Source organism: Lonchura striata, chromosome 2, assembly GCF_050655825.1.
Source record: "Lonchura striata isolate lonStrDom1 chromosome 2, ASM5065582v1, whole genome shotgun sequence".
Lineage (NCBI taxonomy): Eukaryota > Metazoa > Chordata > Aves > Passeriformes > Estrildidae > Lonchura > Lonchura striata.
In genome coordinates this window covers 128,749,297-128,766,445 of record NC_140704.1, presented here as the reverse complement: position 1 = coordinate 128,766,445, position 17,149 = coordinate 128,749,297, and positions in this window count along the sequence as shown.

Genomic DNA, 17,149 nt, shown 5'->3' with positions numbered 1-17,149 from the left:
AATCACAACCCCATTCCCTCTCTCAAGTAAACATGTTCTTCACTGGAGTTCTTTAGGATAGGATACCCTCCTATCTTCCCCTTTAGAATGACACAACTTTAAGAAGTGAAGAAAAAAAAATTTAAAAATACCACAAAAGTACATCTCTTGATTTACTTGAAAGGAGCACTAAATGCAGTTACTTCCAGCTCACACATGGCTCTGGTCCAGAAGGCTCTGTAACTGTGGATCTGATGTAATCCATAGTAAAACTTATAGATTGAGCTTTCTGGAAAACAGATATTTACACGTCTTAAAAAAAAAATTATTTTAGCAGAACATCTAGGAAAGTAAGTAATTAGTCCATTTTTCACAAATATTTAAATCTATTTAATTGGCTTAATTTTCACAAGAAAAGGCACCATCTGCACAGAAGATGGAACAGAAGATAAGAAAGTGAGAAAACCTCAGTTACAGTTCAACCTATAAAGAGACTAATGATTTTCTAAAGTGGCATCTGTTACAATAAAACCTCCAAATCAAATTACAGCTATTGGGATAATGTAGACAGCAAATCAAATAAGAGAAGACATTTTTCTATTCTGTTCATCTTTACCTGGGCATGTTCATTAAAATTTTGTATCATTTGAAGGCTTTTTTTTCTCCCCACTTGCTTCATATCTTTCAACATATGCATGATGACACACAGAGGCAATCTCAGATGTGTGACTCTTCCATTACAGTCTGTGAAAATTTATCCCTGGCATTTCCAAACGCAGTGCAGGAGCTATAAATCCACTCCCACCCTGCTTGTTGCAATGTCTTCTATCGGTGACTTCAGAGACAGCCTGAACTCAATGAACTCAGACAGCAACACCATTGACAAGATGCATTTTGTTTTGCAAAGGGCATGTAAGGGGGGGTTGGGGGGCTGTCTTATGGTGGCAGGGATCTTGCAAGCTAACGATAGAAAGGACAATTTGCAATACCTTTCTGCTGGAAGGAAGATATCTGGGTAAACAGGAGATTCATGCAACAGAATTTGCTTGGTTTGGTTCCATTTTGGCTCTTAGCACACTGGCTTTTTAAAGCAAACACATTCACAGCAGGTACGTAGGTGGGCCTGAAGAGACCTACAGCAGGTACTTTGTCACATTAAACCAGATTGTAGTTGATGCAATTTGAACTAGGTGAGTGAAGGTGGAGGAGGTGGAACTAATTAGATGAGTGAAGGCAGGGGAGGAAACCGAGATGGGTGAGGTAGTTCTATGTGTAACTCTACTGATTTCATGCTGCCACATTCAGGAGCCATGGAAATGCCTCCTGGTAGCATGAGGAGAAAATGCTATGTTAATCTACTAAAATTCAATACATCTATATTATACATTTTTATTACCTAGCCAATATCCACATGCATAAAGAGAAAAAAATAGGCTTGGAAAAGTTAAATTTTCTGTAAAGATTCATTAATAATAGAGTTTAATTTTTTAAACTTTTACTCGATAAATACTAATTTGATTTGCACCCATTAATTTGCTTTTATCATGGTTAGGCTAGGAGACCTTTAGTCAAATACTTACTTCTCATCACCACCAAAATGCTTTACATCCCTGAGCCTCCACTTTCAGCAGTGACAAGACAACACCATGCCAGAGAGGAGGAGGTGGTTCTGGTAAACAGTTCCTTTTCACCCACTGCTTCTGGCCTTGTGAGTAGCTGGGTGTTCAGCAGTCAAATCCTGCAACACCACAGATCTGAATGAAGAGAACAGCTTCTTCTCAAACATCTCCAGTGGGTGACAAGCCATTTGATTAATGCAGCTATGTTTTCCCTTTCTTGAACCTCCTGTGTGAGCCTGTCTCTAGTTGGATGTTACTGATTTTTACAGCTTCACGTATGTCCAGCAAAACATTTTGTCATGTCCTTACCTGGAGGTTCACTTGTATTCCCAGTGGATCCATGGAGCATAGTTAGGGTAACTAAGCACATGCCTGGGAACATGTCACAACCTAATGGGCTATCTGACTAGTGGGTGGGTAGGAACCATGACTGTGGCTTCTAGGACTCCATAATACATGAAGACATAGAGACTTTTATCCTCTAGGTTGCTCTACCTTATTACAGGTTAGCACAAATAGCAGAAAAATCAATTATAGCAAGTGGATATGACTAATAAAATGAAGATATACATATATCAAGCAATAAATATTATTATAAGCAATCAATAACAGTATTAATCATTAGTATGGCAGATAATAGCAGCAGCCAATTTGTATAGTATTACAATAGATTATTTCTATGGGTATATAATACTGGCCCAGCAATTCACTAATCAGTATCTAAACTAAGTCTGTGTCAAGTGAATTAGATAGATTACAGAAGGGGCCAAACCATCCCAAAGGAGAGGACAAACTGACCCTAGAGGGCTACCCAACCATCCCAAAGGTGGTAGGACAATCCCCTAAAACTGTGCCCAAAGGGAATACAGTAAAATAATTATGCAAAATTCTCTGTTTGGAGATGACCTGCATCACTGAGCCTGGAGTCAGCCAGATATCCCTGGTGAGTGTCCAAGTACTTGCTGAAAGTTTCTGTGAGATTTAACCTGTTTAGGAAAGAAAAACAAGTGAAGCATAAGATGTACTCAGAGAGAGTGGCTTCACTTTGGATGAAAATGTCTTTTAGATTGTAGAGGCATAAGGGAGTGTGGGACGTCACCACTTCAAGCGTCCAATAAATGCTGTGAATTTCCATTTTTGCACATGCAACAACCAAAAGATGCTGTTTGATGTTCCCTTGGAACCATTTTATTTTCACAGACTGTTTCCAGTTTTTCAGACAATAACTTTCTGTTACAGCCTCTTATTTTAAGGCCTATCACTAGTGCCTTAGGATGTCTGATTTACAGGTACACAGCTGTACTTCAAATATGTCAGCTGCATTTCTCAAGCATGTTTCTCTTTCTCAAGCCTAGTACCCTGTATCACAGTTCCAGGCTGGCAGGCTTTCCACTGTCAGTATTTTTCAGCAGAAAATTTTCTTTTGCTCAGCAATTTTCATTCTGCCACTTGTATGACTGTTCATATCAGGACATGCATTTGAGGGTGTTGCTGGAGCAGAGCCCTCCATCCCAGCAGGCAGCAGTGCACATGCTGAGTCTAGGGAGGCAACACTGACATTTCTTTTTAATAACTGGATCTGCTGAAGCTCTCTTTTGTTATGTTCACTCATTGTAGTTATTTTCTCCATGTTGCTACTGCTTCTCTTGATAAATGCCCACATTTGGATATAGCTCTTTTTCCTCCCACAACAAACTCTTTTTAATATTCTCTATAATCAATATTCATTCTTTAATTAACATCACCAGAGACTGATAGGTGTCTTAGCTATGCCACAGCAAAGCAAGAAGCTTTAACATGAACCACATCAGCAATGTTGGAATTTAATTATGATTGCAGCTGCTGGAAATAAATATAAAAGATACAGATGAATAGTGATCTTCACATACATCACAGATATTTGATGTGATAGAGGCTTTGATTCTCAAAGCTGTGCAAGTGCACGACTCCATGAATTAATGAGAGGGTTCTTCTCTTTCTAGAGTTAGGAAAAATTATTTTGATTGCATTTGCAATCAGTTTTTTTTTGAATGCTTCTAACCACTGCAAAAAGGAAGGGAGAGAAGAGTCAGAGTCAACTACAATTGTTCATCCCTGACAAATGTAGTGGCTTCAGTCTGAAAGAAGGTAGGTTTTAGATTAGCTACAAGGAAGACATTCTTTACTGTGATGCTGGTGAGGTACTGGGACAGGTTGTCCAGAGAAGTTGTGGATGCCCCACCTCTGGAATTCTTCAAGACCAGGTTGGACAAGCCTTTGAGCAACCTAGGTCTAGAGGAAGATGTCTGTGCCCATGACAGGGGTGTTGGAACCAGATGGTCTTCAAAGTCCCTTACAATCCAAACTATTCCGTGATTTCATGTTTAAAGTGTTATTATCATGTTTAAAGTGTTATTAGAGGCCTCCAATGACACAGACTCTGAAGATGTTTCCTTCTCTTTGTGACACAATTAAAAATGTTCCTACCAATGTCTAAAATAAATATTTCTAACACTTAAGTTCATTACTTCTTGTTCCACTCCATGTGAACACAGAAAAAAAAAAATTCTTATTTCAAGTAGAAAGCTGAATTTAACCTAACCGATGACCTTGTAGAAAAACAAGTCCTTCAATTTTGACAATGAATCATGGAGAATTACACTTTTGCTTGTGCTTTTCTTCTGGTTCCATCCTCCTTAATACCCCTGTAGGAACTTTGAAAGGGAGTGTCAAAAGTCCCTATTAAAGTCAGAAGAAATGGCATATTACTCCTTTCTGAACTATAAGCACAATTGTCCTTTTGAAGAAGAAAATGTTGAAATTACATAATTTGCTCTCGACATACAGTTTGGCAAGTAACAGAATTTTTTTCAGCACCCAAATACTTAAAATTACTTTTTAAATTGTCGCTAGCAATGCCCATTATTCCCTATCTCCCCTCCAGTTCTTTTTTTCCTTTCCTGTATATTCTCCACTGAGGTTGCTTCAGTCTGTCTTTAAATATTATTCTGAACAACTTATCAGCCATGCAGGAACATCAAACATATAAGAATTTTTCCTTCTAAGATCTCCCTATCCCATACTTCACCTAGGCTGAAATCTTACACTTTTTGGACTTACATTAATTGTTACAGACCTGCTCATCACTGAACATTTTAAGCAAAAACAAAAGAAACAACTGAATATTTTGGCATTCTCCACGTAAAGCTGTTTTGCGAGTGAAGTAGAGGCCTTCCTCTTACTTGGTTCTTCCCTTACTGAGGCTGTTTAAGCCAAATTTCTTGTCATTTGACATCTTCTTTCATGCCTTAGTCTTTTGGATCATGTCTGTAATTGCTCAAGCTCATTCTTCTTTTCTTGTAACTATGAACATGACCACCTTTTCATTTCTTTTTTCTCTTGAATTTGAGGGCAGTGATGAAATGACAGGGTGGCAATTTGCCTCTGTGTTCTCTCTGATTGTTTCTGTAGCTGTCTTTCCTATCAATCGTTTCTGAGTGACAGCCATTCTTCTTAGTTTAACCTTCCCTCTCATCAACTTCCCATGAAATTTTCAGGATGCACTTCCTGAATTTACTCAAATATACCTTTTTGAATTCTGGTGTTTTGCTTTCCTAGTCTGCCTTTTCTTCACATCTTAATTGTGGATTCTCTTTTTTTTCTCCACATTTTTGCAAGCCAATTTCAATATCAGATTCTCTCTACTGGTTATTAAGTAATTTCCAGAATTAAATTCATGGCATCTGAAATTAAAACAACAGAGATAAGTAAGTCTGTGAGAATTAGGCTCTAAAATGCTCCTGAATGACTGAATTAAATGTGCTTCCTTAATTAATTAAGCACACCTAGCAATACCATAGTCTGAAACTCCCTGGGGAAGAGTTTGTCGGGACCTACTATAATTAGATAAAATTTCTTTGATGAAGAGTAGTAAGAAGGTTACATTAATTAATTTGTGTCCTGATCTCTAAAATGCAGGATAACATTTTTAAAAGCAGTCAATATCCCCTAACACATTAGTGGTATTGTAAGGCTAAGTTTCATTCACCAAGACATGAAAAGTTTTCATATTTATACTTCTTTTGCATGTTCTTAGGAAAACTACTTAAATTTAACTCCAGTTGTTTGCAGTAAATTAAGTCCAGTTGTTTAACCCTCAAGACCTGCGTTTGTTAATATTTCACCATGAAGGAAGGGGGGTTTCTGCAATGGTCTCCATTCTGATACTCCATTTCTGGTCCCATTGGGATGGCCGTGTGCAGCTCAGCCCTTGTCTTGTCCCCCCAGACATTCTTCTGCCTGCCTTGTGGGAGGCAAGGTCATGCTGAGCTCTTAACCTTGGATGCACATGAAGGCAAATGGAAGCTGCTGTTTTCCTTAAAAATTTAGCCAGATTAAAAAAATATATTTTAAGCACTCTGCAACAATCACCAGGAACTGGGATACAGGGTTTGTTCTCTTTGTGGGAAAGGATTAAAAATACCATTGCTCACCTTCCAAAGGGTGTGTAAGCAAGGGCAGGGGAGGCTCTGCTTCACCTGCTGAACTTGTTCTACTGTGTGGAAAAGTTAAACGCTGAGTGAGTCACAGAAAGTAAGCATGATTCCTGAGAGAAGCAGTTGGGCTGGAGGGTGATGCTCTTTCAGCCAAAGTTTGTGTTTGCATTTTACATGAAACAAATATTGCATAAAATATTGATGCAATCCTTGTGGCCAGACCCAAACCCACTGCTCCAAGCTTCATTGTAAGAATCTAATTGCAATACTGTAAGTCACACTCTTGCTTTCCAGTGCAATTAAACTTGTTTCCATGTCAAGCAGGGCATTGCAAAAGCGGAAAACTGTGATCAATCTGAAGACAAGGCACCCGAGTGCAAATTATGAGTCAGAACTCACCAGGCAAAAGAGGGCATTGAACCCAATTTTCCTCAACTCACATGAATGCTCCCCAACAGAGCGATTTACAAAAAGAGTTTGTTCCTCCTGCCAATTGGTGCTGATGAACAGGAGTGAGCTCTCACTTGCTGCTAAAGGAGGTGTCCCAGGTGAAGATTCAGAGCTGTGAAATCTGCATGGAGGGAAGCATCACTTTTTAGCACTGGCTCAGCCATTGAAAGGGAGGAACTCTAGTAAAAAGTCAGAGCTCAGCACTTCCAGCCACCTTGTTTGCATAACTCCCTGCCAGTTTTGCTGCTGCCATGCTGAGATCCATGTATGTTTATACACAGGTCTCTCTGGGTCAGTGCTTTCAAGATATATGAGTGTGTCACTCTCTTATTGCAGTCGTACTAGTGATAAATAGAAACATTACCTTTCTCTGATCATACTGCTTTCTTCTCTAAAGATAACTCTGTCTAAATTACACATTAGGAAAATAATAGTATAGTTAAGCACTCGAAAAAATTGTCTAAGGAAATCTATGAAAATCTTTATCATAGGAGACTTTAACCAAGACATAAAACGAATATCAGCCAGGAAAGCTGTAGGTAGAGTTTACCCAGTGTCTGGGTGGGAGGTAGAATGGCTGATCTGTGGAAACTCTTTCCAGCCATAATTTTCTATGATTCAAACCTCTGACTGTAAAGATTGCTTCACACTGTGTATGTATAAAAACCTCTTGATCTTGATAACAGCACTATATCCAAACTTATTATGTCATTTGCAGCTTCACACTTTATAAAGCTTATTTAGTGAAAGCAGCATCTAAAACCTTTCCAGCACAAGGAAGTTAGCCCTGTGTCCAGGCAGCAGTTAAGTTGCACTGGAAAAAATGAATATATCTGCTGAGTTTTCAACAATCTGTTGAATTGTCAGTGTAGGTAGAGGAATGTAGGCAATAAATGTTTACAGGGTAGAGACAACATGATGCAAATCCTGGGGGTGCTCTTAGCATTTCTCCCAGGTGGTTGATGTAGTTGGGGCTCAATCTGCCTCAACCATCACCAGATGATCACGTGTCATGAGCACAGGCATGGAACCAGCAGAAGCTCCTGCTTTGCTTTCTGGTAACAAAAGGGAAATATTCTGGTCATGGAGAAAATGTTCCAGGTAGTGTTTGAACACTTTTAACTAGCTGAGTTTAGACTGAGTTTTCTGTATACTGTTCATACAGTTTCATACTGTTCATACAATTTCAAAGCATTACCTTGTGTGTTTGCATGCTGTAGCCCTTAAATATTTCTGGTTAGGACCAAATCTCTCTGGTTAGGACCATTAATTCCTCATTTGGAAACTAATTTCTTCAAATTCACATTTTCCTCACAAAGAGCCTGCCTCTCTTTCTACACATAAATGGGTCACCAATTGCCTTTCCTCCTACTTGCAAGTCTGTACATGGAAGAATTTTGGAGCTCTTTCTGCGTAAATGGTGTTGTATTTCTGCCAGAAGGATGACTAAGAAAACAAAGCCAAAGACTAACTATCCTCATAATCTGTTTTTATACATCTCAGAATAAAAGTATATTTTAAACTGTTTTCTGCAGAAGGACCAGCCACAGAATCATATTGAAGTTTTTTTGCTATTCATTACTGAAAAGTAATGAATAGCAAAATCCTTAGCATTGACAGCAAAAAAAAGAAGCAGCAAGTTTTAAAAGACCATTTTACTGTTGGTCTATGTTGATGAACGGGAGTGAGAAAGACTCCTGAAAAACTTGGACTGTGAAGGAGGAAAATTGTTAAACAGAAATGAGAAAACTGAGGGCATATTTATTATTACCAGAAATATTCAGGCAGCTTCTGCAAAAAGTAAAAGAATGAACAGTCAGTGAAGACAGAACAAGGGATCATAGATTTAAACTGCAGCAAGAAATATTAATTCTCATAAGGCAAAAAATCTGGGAGAGGGTGGGAAATATCTACTTGCAAGCTGACAAGAATAAGTTACACATATGGATATATGCATCAGAAATGCAGTGTTAGTGTCGATCCCTTCAGGGTCAAGGTCCTCTCAAGGTCCTTTCCAGCCTTATTGCCTGACTTCTATGATAAAATACAAACAGATGCATATTTGACAGACGTTAGCAACAGGAAGAAATCCGGTTAAAAACTTTAGAAGATTGCTGTCCTTTGCTTCTTTGCCTCAGGAGATTGGAAGTCCCTGGGACAGTGTCTGACCATAAAAACCAAACAAACATGGAAGCAGAAATCAAAACTTCTGTTTATATGATAAGTGTAAGGATACTTAGAAGTTGGAAACAGAATCTACTTTCATTCCTCTAGGGCTTGCTGCAAAGTTGGAAGATGCATAAATATTTATAGTAACAAGTAATAGTAGACTTCTCAACTGGAGTGGCACCAGGAGGGAGTGGAGAGGTTCTCTAATCATCAGTGTGCACCACTACTACAGCAGTCAAGATCTCAATATCTATTATGGCAACATCATCAGAACCCTAGCTATTAATTATGAAGGTAGTTAAACTTCTAAAATGGTAGAATTTAGCTCACATACAGAAAATCCTGATCTTGAACAGGACTGCTGCATCAAATGCAGGATTTTGTCCAGATGAAAGTGGAAAAAATATGTTGTTAAGACATGCACAAAGGCAGCGAAATGTGTCCTATTTGTTTCTGCAGCTTAGCTCATTGAGCTGCCAGATGTGAGCCATTGGGAAGAGAATGGAGTAGTTACACCACCTGGGCACTGAATATTCTTTGTTGCTGTTTGCACACTCAGCAAAAAGCTTGTAGTGGATTCAATGGACTTGTTAAAACAAGACCTGCTGATTTCTGATCTCGGGTTTTTGGACATTGTCTCTCTACTCTCAGCTACATTTGCAGCAAAATGCAAGCAGCCCAGCCCAGGCATTTTGTAATACAACTAAATTCTCTACCTGTTATGCAATGCTGGGAAAATATAAAGAGGTGCTCCTGTAAAAAAAAGAAAATTGTCCAGAGTCATGCTGACCTGGACAAAATTTGAAACAAATTTTATAAGTATTCAGGAACAGCTGGACTGAGCTAAGAGGGCTCATGGGTTCTCACTGGGCAACTGGAGAAATAAGACCCAAGTTGCAAAGCAGGAACTGACACACACAGAAATACAGGTGCACTCTGGGGTGGGATGCTGTGGTTTAACCCCAGCCAGCAGCCAAGCCCCACACAGCCACTCACTCACACCAGGGATCTGGGACAGAATCAGAAGGGTAAAAGCTGGAAAGCTCCTGGGTTGACATAGAGACAAAAAAAGCCAGAAGCCATGCATACAAGCAAGGCAAAACAAGGACTTAATTCACTGCTCCCCATGGGCAGGCAGGTGTCCAACCATCTCCAGGAGAGCAGGGCCCCACACACTTAACAGTGACTTGGGACAACAAATGACATCACTCCAAATGTACTCCCACCTTTCCTTCCTCTGCCTTCCATTTTATATACTGACCATGATGGCTTATGATCTGGAATATCCCTTTGGTCACCTGTCCTGGCTGTGTCTCCTCGCAGCCTCCCAAGTACCTTCAACTTCCTCACCAGTGTGGCAGTATGGAAAGCAGAAAAGGTCTTGGCTCTGTGCAAGACTCACTCAGCAGTTACAAAAACATTTCTATATTATCAACACTGTGTCCAGCATAAATTCAAAACACAGCCCCCTACCAGCTACTGTGCAGAAAATTAGCACTACGCCAGCCAAAACCAGCACACAGCGTGGCCAAAGTGTGTCCCAGCAGGCTCCAGGGACCCTGTCTCCAGCTGCCTGGAGCACAGTGTCTTTTCTCAGGTCTCCTTCCTTTAGAAGTCAGCAGAGATGGCAGGAGCAAAGAACAGGGGGGAAAGGAAGGGTCATAGAGACAGCACCCACAAAAGCCAGAACACAGAGAATAACTAAGCATGGTTGGAGACAGCTCAAAGTAGGCAAGGAGTGGAAGAATCCTCACACAGCTCAGATTTACCTGATTTTTTTTAGGTCAGGGTAAGGCTCATCCATAGAGTTAAAGACCAATTCTTTTCTTGGAGTCAGAAAATTTCTTGCTCATTCCAGAAAACATGAAGCTAATGAGAAATATTTGATGTCCATATCTGGCACAGATAGTTTGAAATGGGAAACCCAGCCTAAATTACTTTCTAGCCCTAATTTGGCACATCAAAGCTTCCTTTTAAGACTGATGACCTAGCTGAAAAGCTGTAGGACATTGTGAAAGCCAGCTATCTCAGCCCACCCCTGTGATGCTGTTCTGCCGTATATGAACCACAGTTTGGAGCAAAAAAGGAGAGATAAAAATTACTGGTTAAGTTATTTGGGTCCCTGCTATTTTTAGAAAAATGTTTCTTCCTAAAAATGCTGTTAAAATCTGTTGCTCCTATCTTCTACAAACTCTTAAATTACAAGTGGGTGATACTGAGTATCCAGTAGTATTAGTATGCAGGATGAAAGGGGAGGTGCAGTTTTATAGGAGTCCCCTGAGTTTAGACCCTTCAATTTTCAGTGCTCTTAAAATGAACATCATCAGTAATTTCCAAAGGAAATCACAACTAATGTCACTTTTATATGTATGTGCTCTGCTTGGATCAGGCAGCCCTCACTCAGTATGATGGGTGTTATTCACGCTGTTCTCAGAGTTCTTTCCCCCTCCAGGTATTTTATAATTCATCCACAGTGAGCCAGACCCTTTCTTTTGTTTCTCTCTTTGTTTCTGGTTACCAGACAATAATATATTTGACAGTAATATACATCTTATTTATCAAGATAAACTAAACCCCTTTACTTCCTGCCTAAACTGTCAGTCTGACAGCATCATTTGTCTTTATAAAAAACTGCTGCCTTCTTTTTATGGCTGCAGTCTGTACTAACTGTATTGCTAACTGTACTAAGCTTATCCCAAGCTGAAAAATATTTCATAAATTCTGTGTTTTCTTTCTTGTTTTTGAGGATTTTTGTCTTCTCAAAACCCAGTCAGAAGCCAAAAAATTGCACTTACAACTTCTATCTGAAGAATGTGTTTCTCACTCTCCTAGACACAGAGAAATTTAGAATACTCTGAATGCACAGAAGTAAATGGAACAAAATCAAACTATATGATGAAAATTGAGTTTATTTTAAGATACTTTCATTTTAGGGAATGGTGAAAGAAGCAGAGAGGCAAGCGACTGGTTTGGGGTTTATTTTTTTCTGTTTGTTGAGTGCTCTGTCACAGTTTGTCTCCAAAATGCAAAAATGCCTCCCCTTATTGGACAAAATTAGAGAGCAGTAGGCTGGGCTCTGTAGTTTTACTTCTCACGTAGTAACAAACAGAAGGCAAAATTTAAAGAGCCTGGGAATTATTTTTCAAGTAACCCACCCAACTATCTGTGTATGCAAGTTATCTGTGTATATAAGCACAATGTATGAAAGTGAGAAACCCTTTTGCATCTGTTATTATGATGCTATCAGAAAAGTGTTACTTTATCAGCAGTAACTCTAAGGTTTTGTGGCTAATGGGTCCATGAGATTACAGGTCCTGTGGGTATAGCTTATCTGGTCTGCTCTCCCAGCTCACTGCACTGCCTCTGGGTCTGGGACCTGTCCTTGGGAGAGCTCCTTCTGCAGCACAGGCTGCCGTGCCACCGTGATGGGTGAAGGGAGAGACGCCGTGCACGGCTCACACTGTGACTGTGACTGGCAAAGCCAGGAGGGGACAACATCCAGAGCCATGACTACCATGGCAATAATACAGGTGGCCAGCACTTCTGGTACTCTTGGGCACTGTAGTTGTTCAGGCTGATCACTCTGGCCATGGCTGGGAACCTGTCCAGGTCCTAATTTCCCTTGGATGAGCTGTGTCCAGACCTAATGCCTGGTGGGAAACCATTCAAACAGGAGTTTCAGCAACCCAGCTCACCAGGATCTTGCTAGAGATTTCAGAACTCATGGGCACACTGACAAAACTGCAAGTTTTGAGCTGCTGTTAGAGTTTGTGTGATTTTGAGCAGAGGGCCTTTTGCCTCATGGGCAGCAGCCCACAGGGCTGATGTACCTGCAGTTCTGTGTGCATCAAGGACTGAAAATCAACGACATTGATTTGCAAGAAATCAAAGACAACTTTGGGAGAGCTGCTGGGCTCAGAAGTTAGTCCACTTTTTTCTTTCTACAGGTCAGGTTTTCTGTAAACATTGTTATTACCCTTGCAAACCCCACCACTCTCTTACACGTCTCTGTGGGTTCGGCTCAGCAGAATTTAGAGTCCTCTGATGGTACAAGCCAGAGGAGACTTGGTCTCACATGGTACTAGCAAGGACATAGTCAGCCCTTCAATACCAACCTCTGATTAGTCACACTATATAGAAATAAATATATATGTAAGGAAACTCAGTGTAGTCAGTCCCCAGTATTAAAAAACCCCAACAAACAATGGTGACCTCATATGGGTAATTTTAAATATATGTATTTTAAATTGATAAATTAGGTGCTATTTCTTTTCAGGTACACATCTTTAGTGGGGTTTTGGTTTGGGCTTTTTTTGTAGTCAACAAAGTTATAAACTCAGTTTTTAAACAAAAGTCTGTCTCCCATGGAACTTGAAGGAAGCTATGAATGAGAAATGCAGGTGAAATCATCAGCTGGAAACACTGATAGCAGAGTAGAGATATTCTGTGCAGATTGTGTGGAGAATAACTCCAAAACTGATGGAATAAAAAAATGGCCACAGTTTTTAGGAAAAAATAGTCTAAAGAAAGCTACAAAAAAGGTTAGATCTATTATAGTGCTTTGAATGATTTTATATGCTTTTCAAATCCACTTGATATTAACACAGAATAACTCATATTGAGGAAAAAAAGGTAAATAGCAGAAAACATCAACATCTGTGTCATAACAGAATTTCACATCTCCTTCAGTGAAGGCAAGAAATGCTTGCTCTGTTTTTGTACACAGCATAATATATCCTGTTTTGCTAGAAAGATAAATGTTAAGGTATTTTTTTCAACTATTTTTTTTTTTTTATTTACAGCTGGTCAAAGGCTTCCAGAGCACAGTTATGCTCACCAAAGGTGAAGGCACACAGCTACAGGCTCTTTTCGTCATTACTTCTCGTCAGGGCTTTGGCACAGCTTGGACTGCATTTCTTAGCAGGGCACCTGCTACATTTAAAAAACAAACAAAAAAATAAAATTGAATTCCTCTGGAAAGAAAATGCTGTGGCTGCAATATGCCAGCCTTGCTGGTACATCTGAGATTTTTATCAGCCAGCCCTGCCTGCACACATAAGGCTCCCATCAGGTACTGGAGGGTGCCTGTATTTTTCCAGATATGTTCCCAAGGGCAAACTGCACATATCTTGTGCAGGGGTAGGAAGACTATTTGGACTGTTATGCCCCAGTGGTGATAAAACTGCTGTTTAAAGAGTCTCTTCTTTAATAACAATTTTTCAGCACATCACAAAGATTTATCCATCACTGCATTTTGAACATAATTCAGTGTTTTTTATACACCAAGTCTCAGTTAAGGATTTATTCTAAAATTTCAAACTGAGAGTACTCTTCAGTTTCCTCAGTAGGTTTCTACATTATTGTCTGGGGTATGTGCTGGGGAGGAGAGCCTTGGGAGAAACATCAGCAGGTTGTCAAAACCCTTTTAATCCTACTCAGCAGAAGTAAACTAAATCTTAGAGGCTTTCATATTTGTGAGATGCCTTCATTTTTCTGAGTCTCAGTTCATTGAGAAGATCAGTATTTTAATCCTGCTTTACCTGGTACTGCTTTCTCTCTTAAGTAATTATTTAGAAAAGGATTTAGTGAAAAGAAGATTAGGGAAATGGTAAGGGCACGAAGAGCTGGCCACCAGAAATAACACAGTGGTAGCTTGAATAATTGGTCAGCATTAGCTGCAGAGGGGGGTGCCTCATTAAGATTAAGCTTCGATGCACCTTGAGTTTGCCAGGTCCTTTCACAGAGTCACAAAGCAGCAGACTTTCAGCAGGACATATTAATCTCAGGAGCTGTATTGCTTACATCATTCTCTGTTGCTTACATCACTCTGTTGTTTTGAGCACAAGCCCTCTGTGGGGTACAAGAGCACAAGCACTCTTACTGCACAGTGCACTGAGCAGAGAGTCACCCACCCTCACCCTCCCCAGGCATGAGTGTAACAAATCTTCCTAAATCTTCAGAGTGGTGGGTAGGCTATGTTCACCCACTGTATCATGACAAATTTTACACAATGACATATTTGGACTGTCTGAAAACTCTTCAAGCTGACTCCCAAGCAAACAGTAGTTTTCAGCTGTACTGTGTGATTATAAACAACTCTGGAACCTGAATGTAACACTCTGGAGACAAAAGGTAATGTGATGAATACAGCCATTCAGAAATAATAAATTCCTTTGAGAAAACCTTTGCTTCCAAACCAACCTTAGTTTTTCCAATGGTTACATACATTTCAGATCTGAAGAAAAATCTTATGAAAGGTGAATGAGTCTTGTCTTTGTCCTCAACAATTTTGGTTGGTTTAGATTACTGATAATAAAGATATTATATATATTAAAGATATTAAAGATATTAAAGATATTAAAGATATTAAAGATATTAAAGATAGTACATCCCCATGGAAATAAGCCACTCCAAAAGCATGAAGGTTTTTGGCCAAATTCAAAAGTAATTATTTGGTCAACTTTATTTTCATTCAGCAGACATTAAGTATGAATTAATTTTAAAATCCTATGTGCCAGGTGACTTACATTAAGTGAAATAGTTAGAACCCCAATCATGATGATAGTAAAAGGTCACAGAATGAGCAGCTGTTTCTAACATCAAGGGAGGACCTAAGCAATAGAAAGCACAGATGAGAATTTCAGAACAGCCCTCTACCCAGAAAACTTATTTTTCCCTCAGTTCCTCTATTGGGATCTTACTCAGAGGTTGAATTATTCACCTTCTCAATGGCTATTGCATAAGCACCATGGTACAAAATGTGTGGTATGGCCAGACAGCCTGCTGGGTTCTGCTGGTCTTCCAGCTCCAGCCCTTGGATGCCATAATGGAGAAGCAGGATCAAAAACACATAGCACCAGCAGAAGGCAAGGGCAGTTGTTTAGTTAATATTTAAACATATATACAGCTTTGAGCCCTTGACAACAGCATCTCCATCAATTACACAGAGAAGTCTTTGAATACTGCCTGGATAGCTCCCAACTCATGTTCCTTCTCTAGATATTTGAAGCTGTTTGGGCAGGTTTTCCCCCAGCCCCTCAGACTATTTGAGTAGAACTCTTAATATTTCTCTTATTTTCTTTTCTCTTTGCTGACAACATACAGAAGTGATTTCACTGTTTCTCTACTCATTACAGATCTCTGAATTTTCTCACCTCCTTTTCAATGGCATTCACTCCCTCCCAGTGCCTCAGACATTGCACCCCTGCTTTGTCTTTCAAAGGTTCCAGAAAAAGTCTTTTGTCATTGTATAATCAAGTTCTCAAACCCACCAGTTCTTGTCCTTTGTTCCTCATTTGTTACTCTGCTTCTTTTCTTCATCATTACTTTACACTATCCTTAAACCATCATCTGCCACATCTTAAACCCAGATTTACTAAGTATCAGATGACTCCATTTGATATTTCTCCACTCTCTCCCTCTGCTATTTCCTGCCTATTGCTGATGCTAGCCAAGGACCAAAGCACTGAACATCCAAGTCACCTATCTGAGCCTGCCCTCTTATGCCTTTGAGAATGGAGCAGAGGAGTGGGAAGCAGATGAAGATTGTTAATGGGAATTCAGATTCAGCCGAATTGTTAATGGGAAAAGTAAAATACTGTGGGCTGAAGACAGATATGAAAGTGAAGAACTTGTGGATTGGATTCTGAGACACTTCTACACATCAGTTCTGCCTAAGCAGCATGTGTCATCATTCACTAGAAAATTCTGGTTTTTATTTGTCATGGGGATAGGGTAACTTAGGGACAGAGTGGAAATGAGTCTTGTTTGGATCATGATACTGAAAAAATTGTTTCTTTTTATCCTTCACCATATCCAAAAAGGTCATTGATCATCTTTTGGGAACTTGAGATCAACATCCTGCAAAAAATTATTGTAATATAGGAAATAACTTAATAAGACATGTTTTTATGTATATTTTTATATGTACATACATGCATATATGTATACATATATAAGTATAGAATATATGTGAATGTATATATGTACATGCACACATATGTATGCATTTATAAGTATAGAATATATGTGAATGTATATATTATATACTTTAAAAAAACTTTTATTGAGAACACTTAAAAATAGAAATAAGAGAAGTAGGGATAAAAGAGAAAGGATTAAATCACTTGCTATCTTATTTGCAAGAATAAGGTGGCAATAATTATGAAGACAGAGAATATCAATAGAATATCTGGTAGGCAAAGAAAGAATATTAGACTCAGCAAAGGCTGACAATGAAACCATAGGGAATAACCTGTTCTGGGAGGTTTACCTGGGATGTGTACTCTGCTTCACTTGCAAGAGAATGTCAACTCTCTGCTATTACAAGCACTTACTAATAACCTATATGTCAGTCTTCAGACACAAGCAGTTTTGGTAAAAAATTGTATGTTTATCACAGAGTTAGTGTTATAAGCTAAGTTTGAATACCTTAAGGATCATTTTTATTTTCCATAA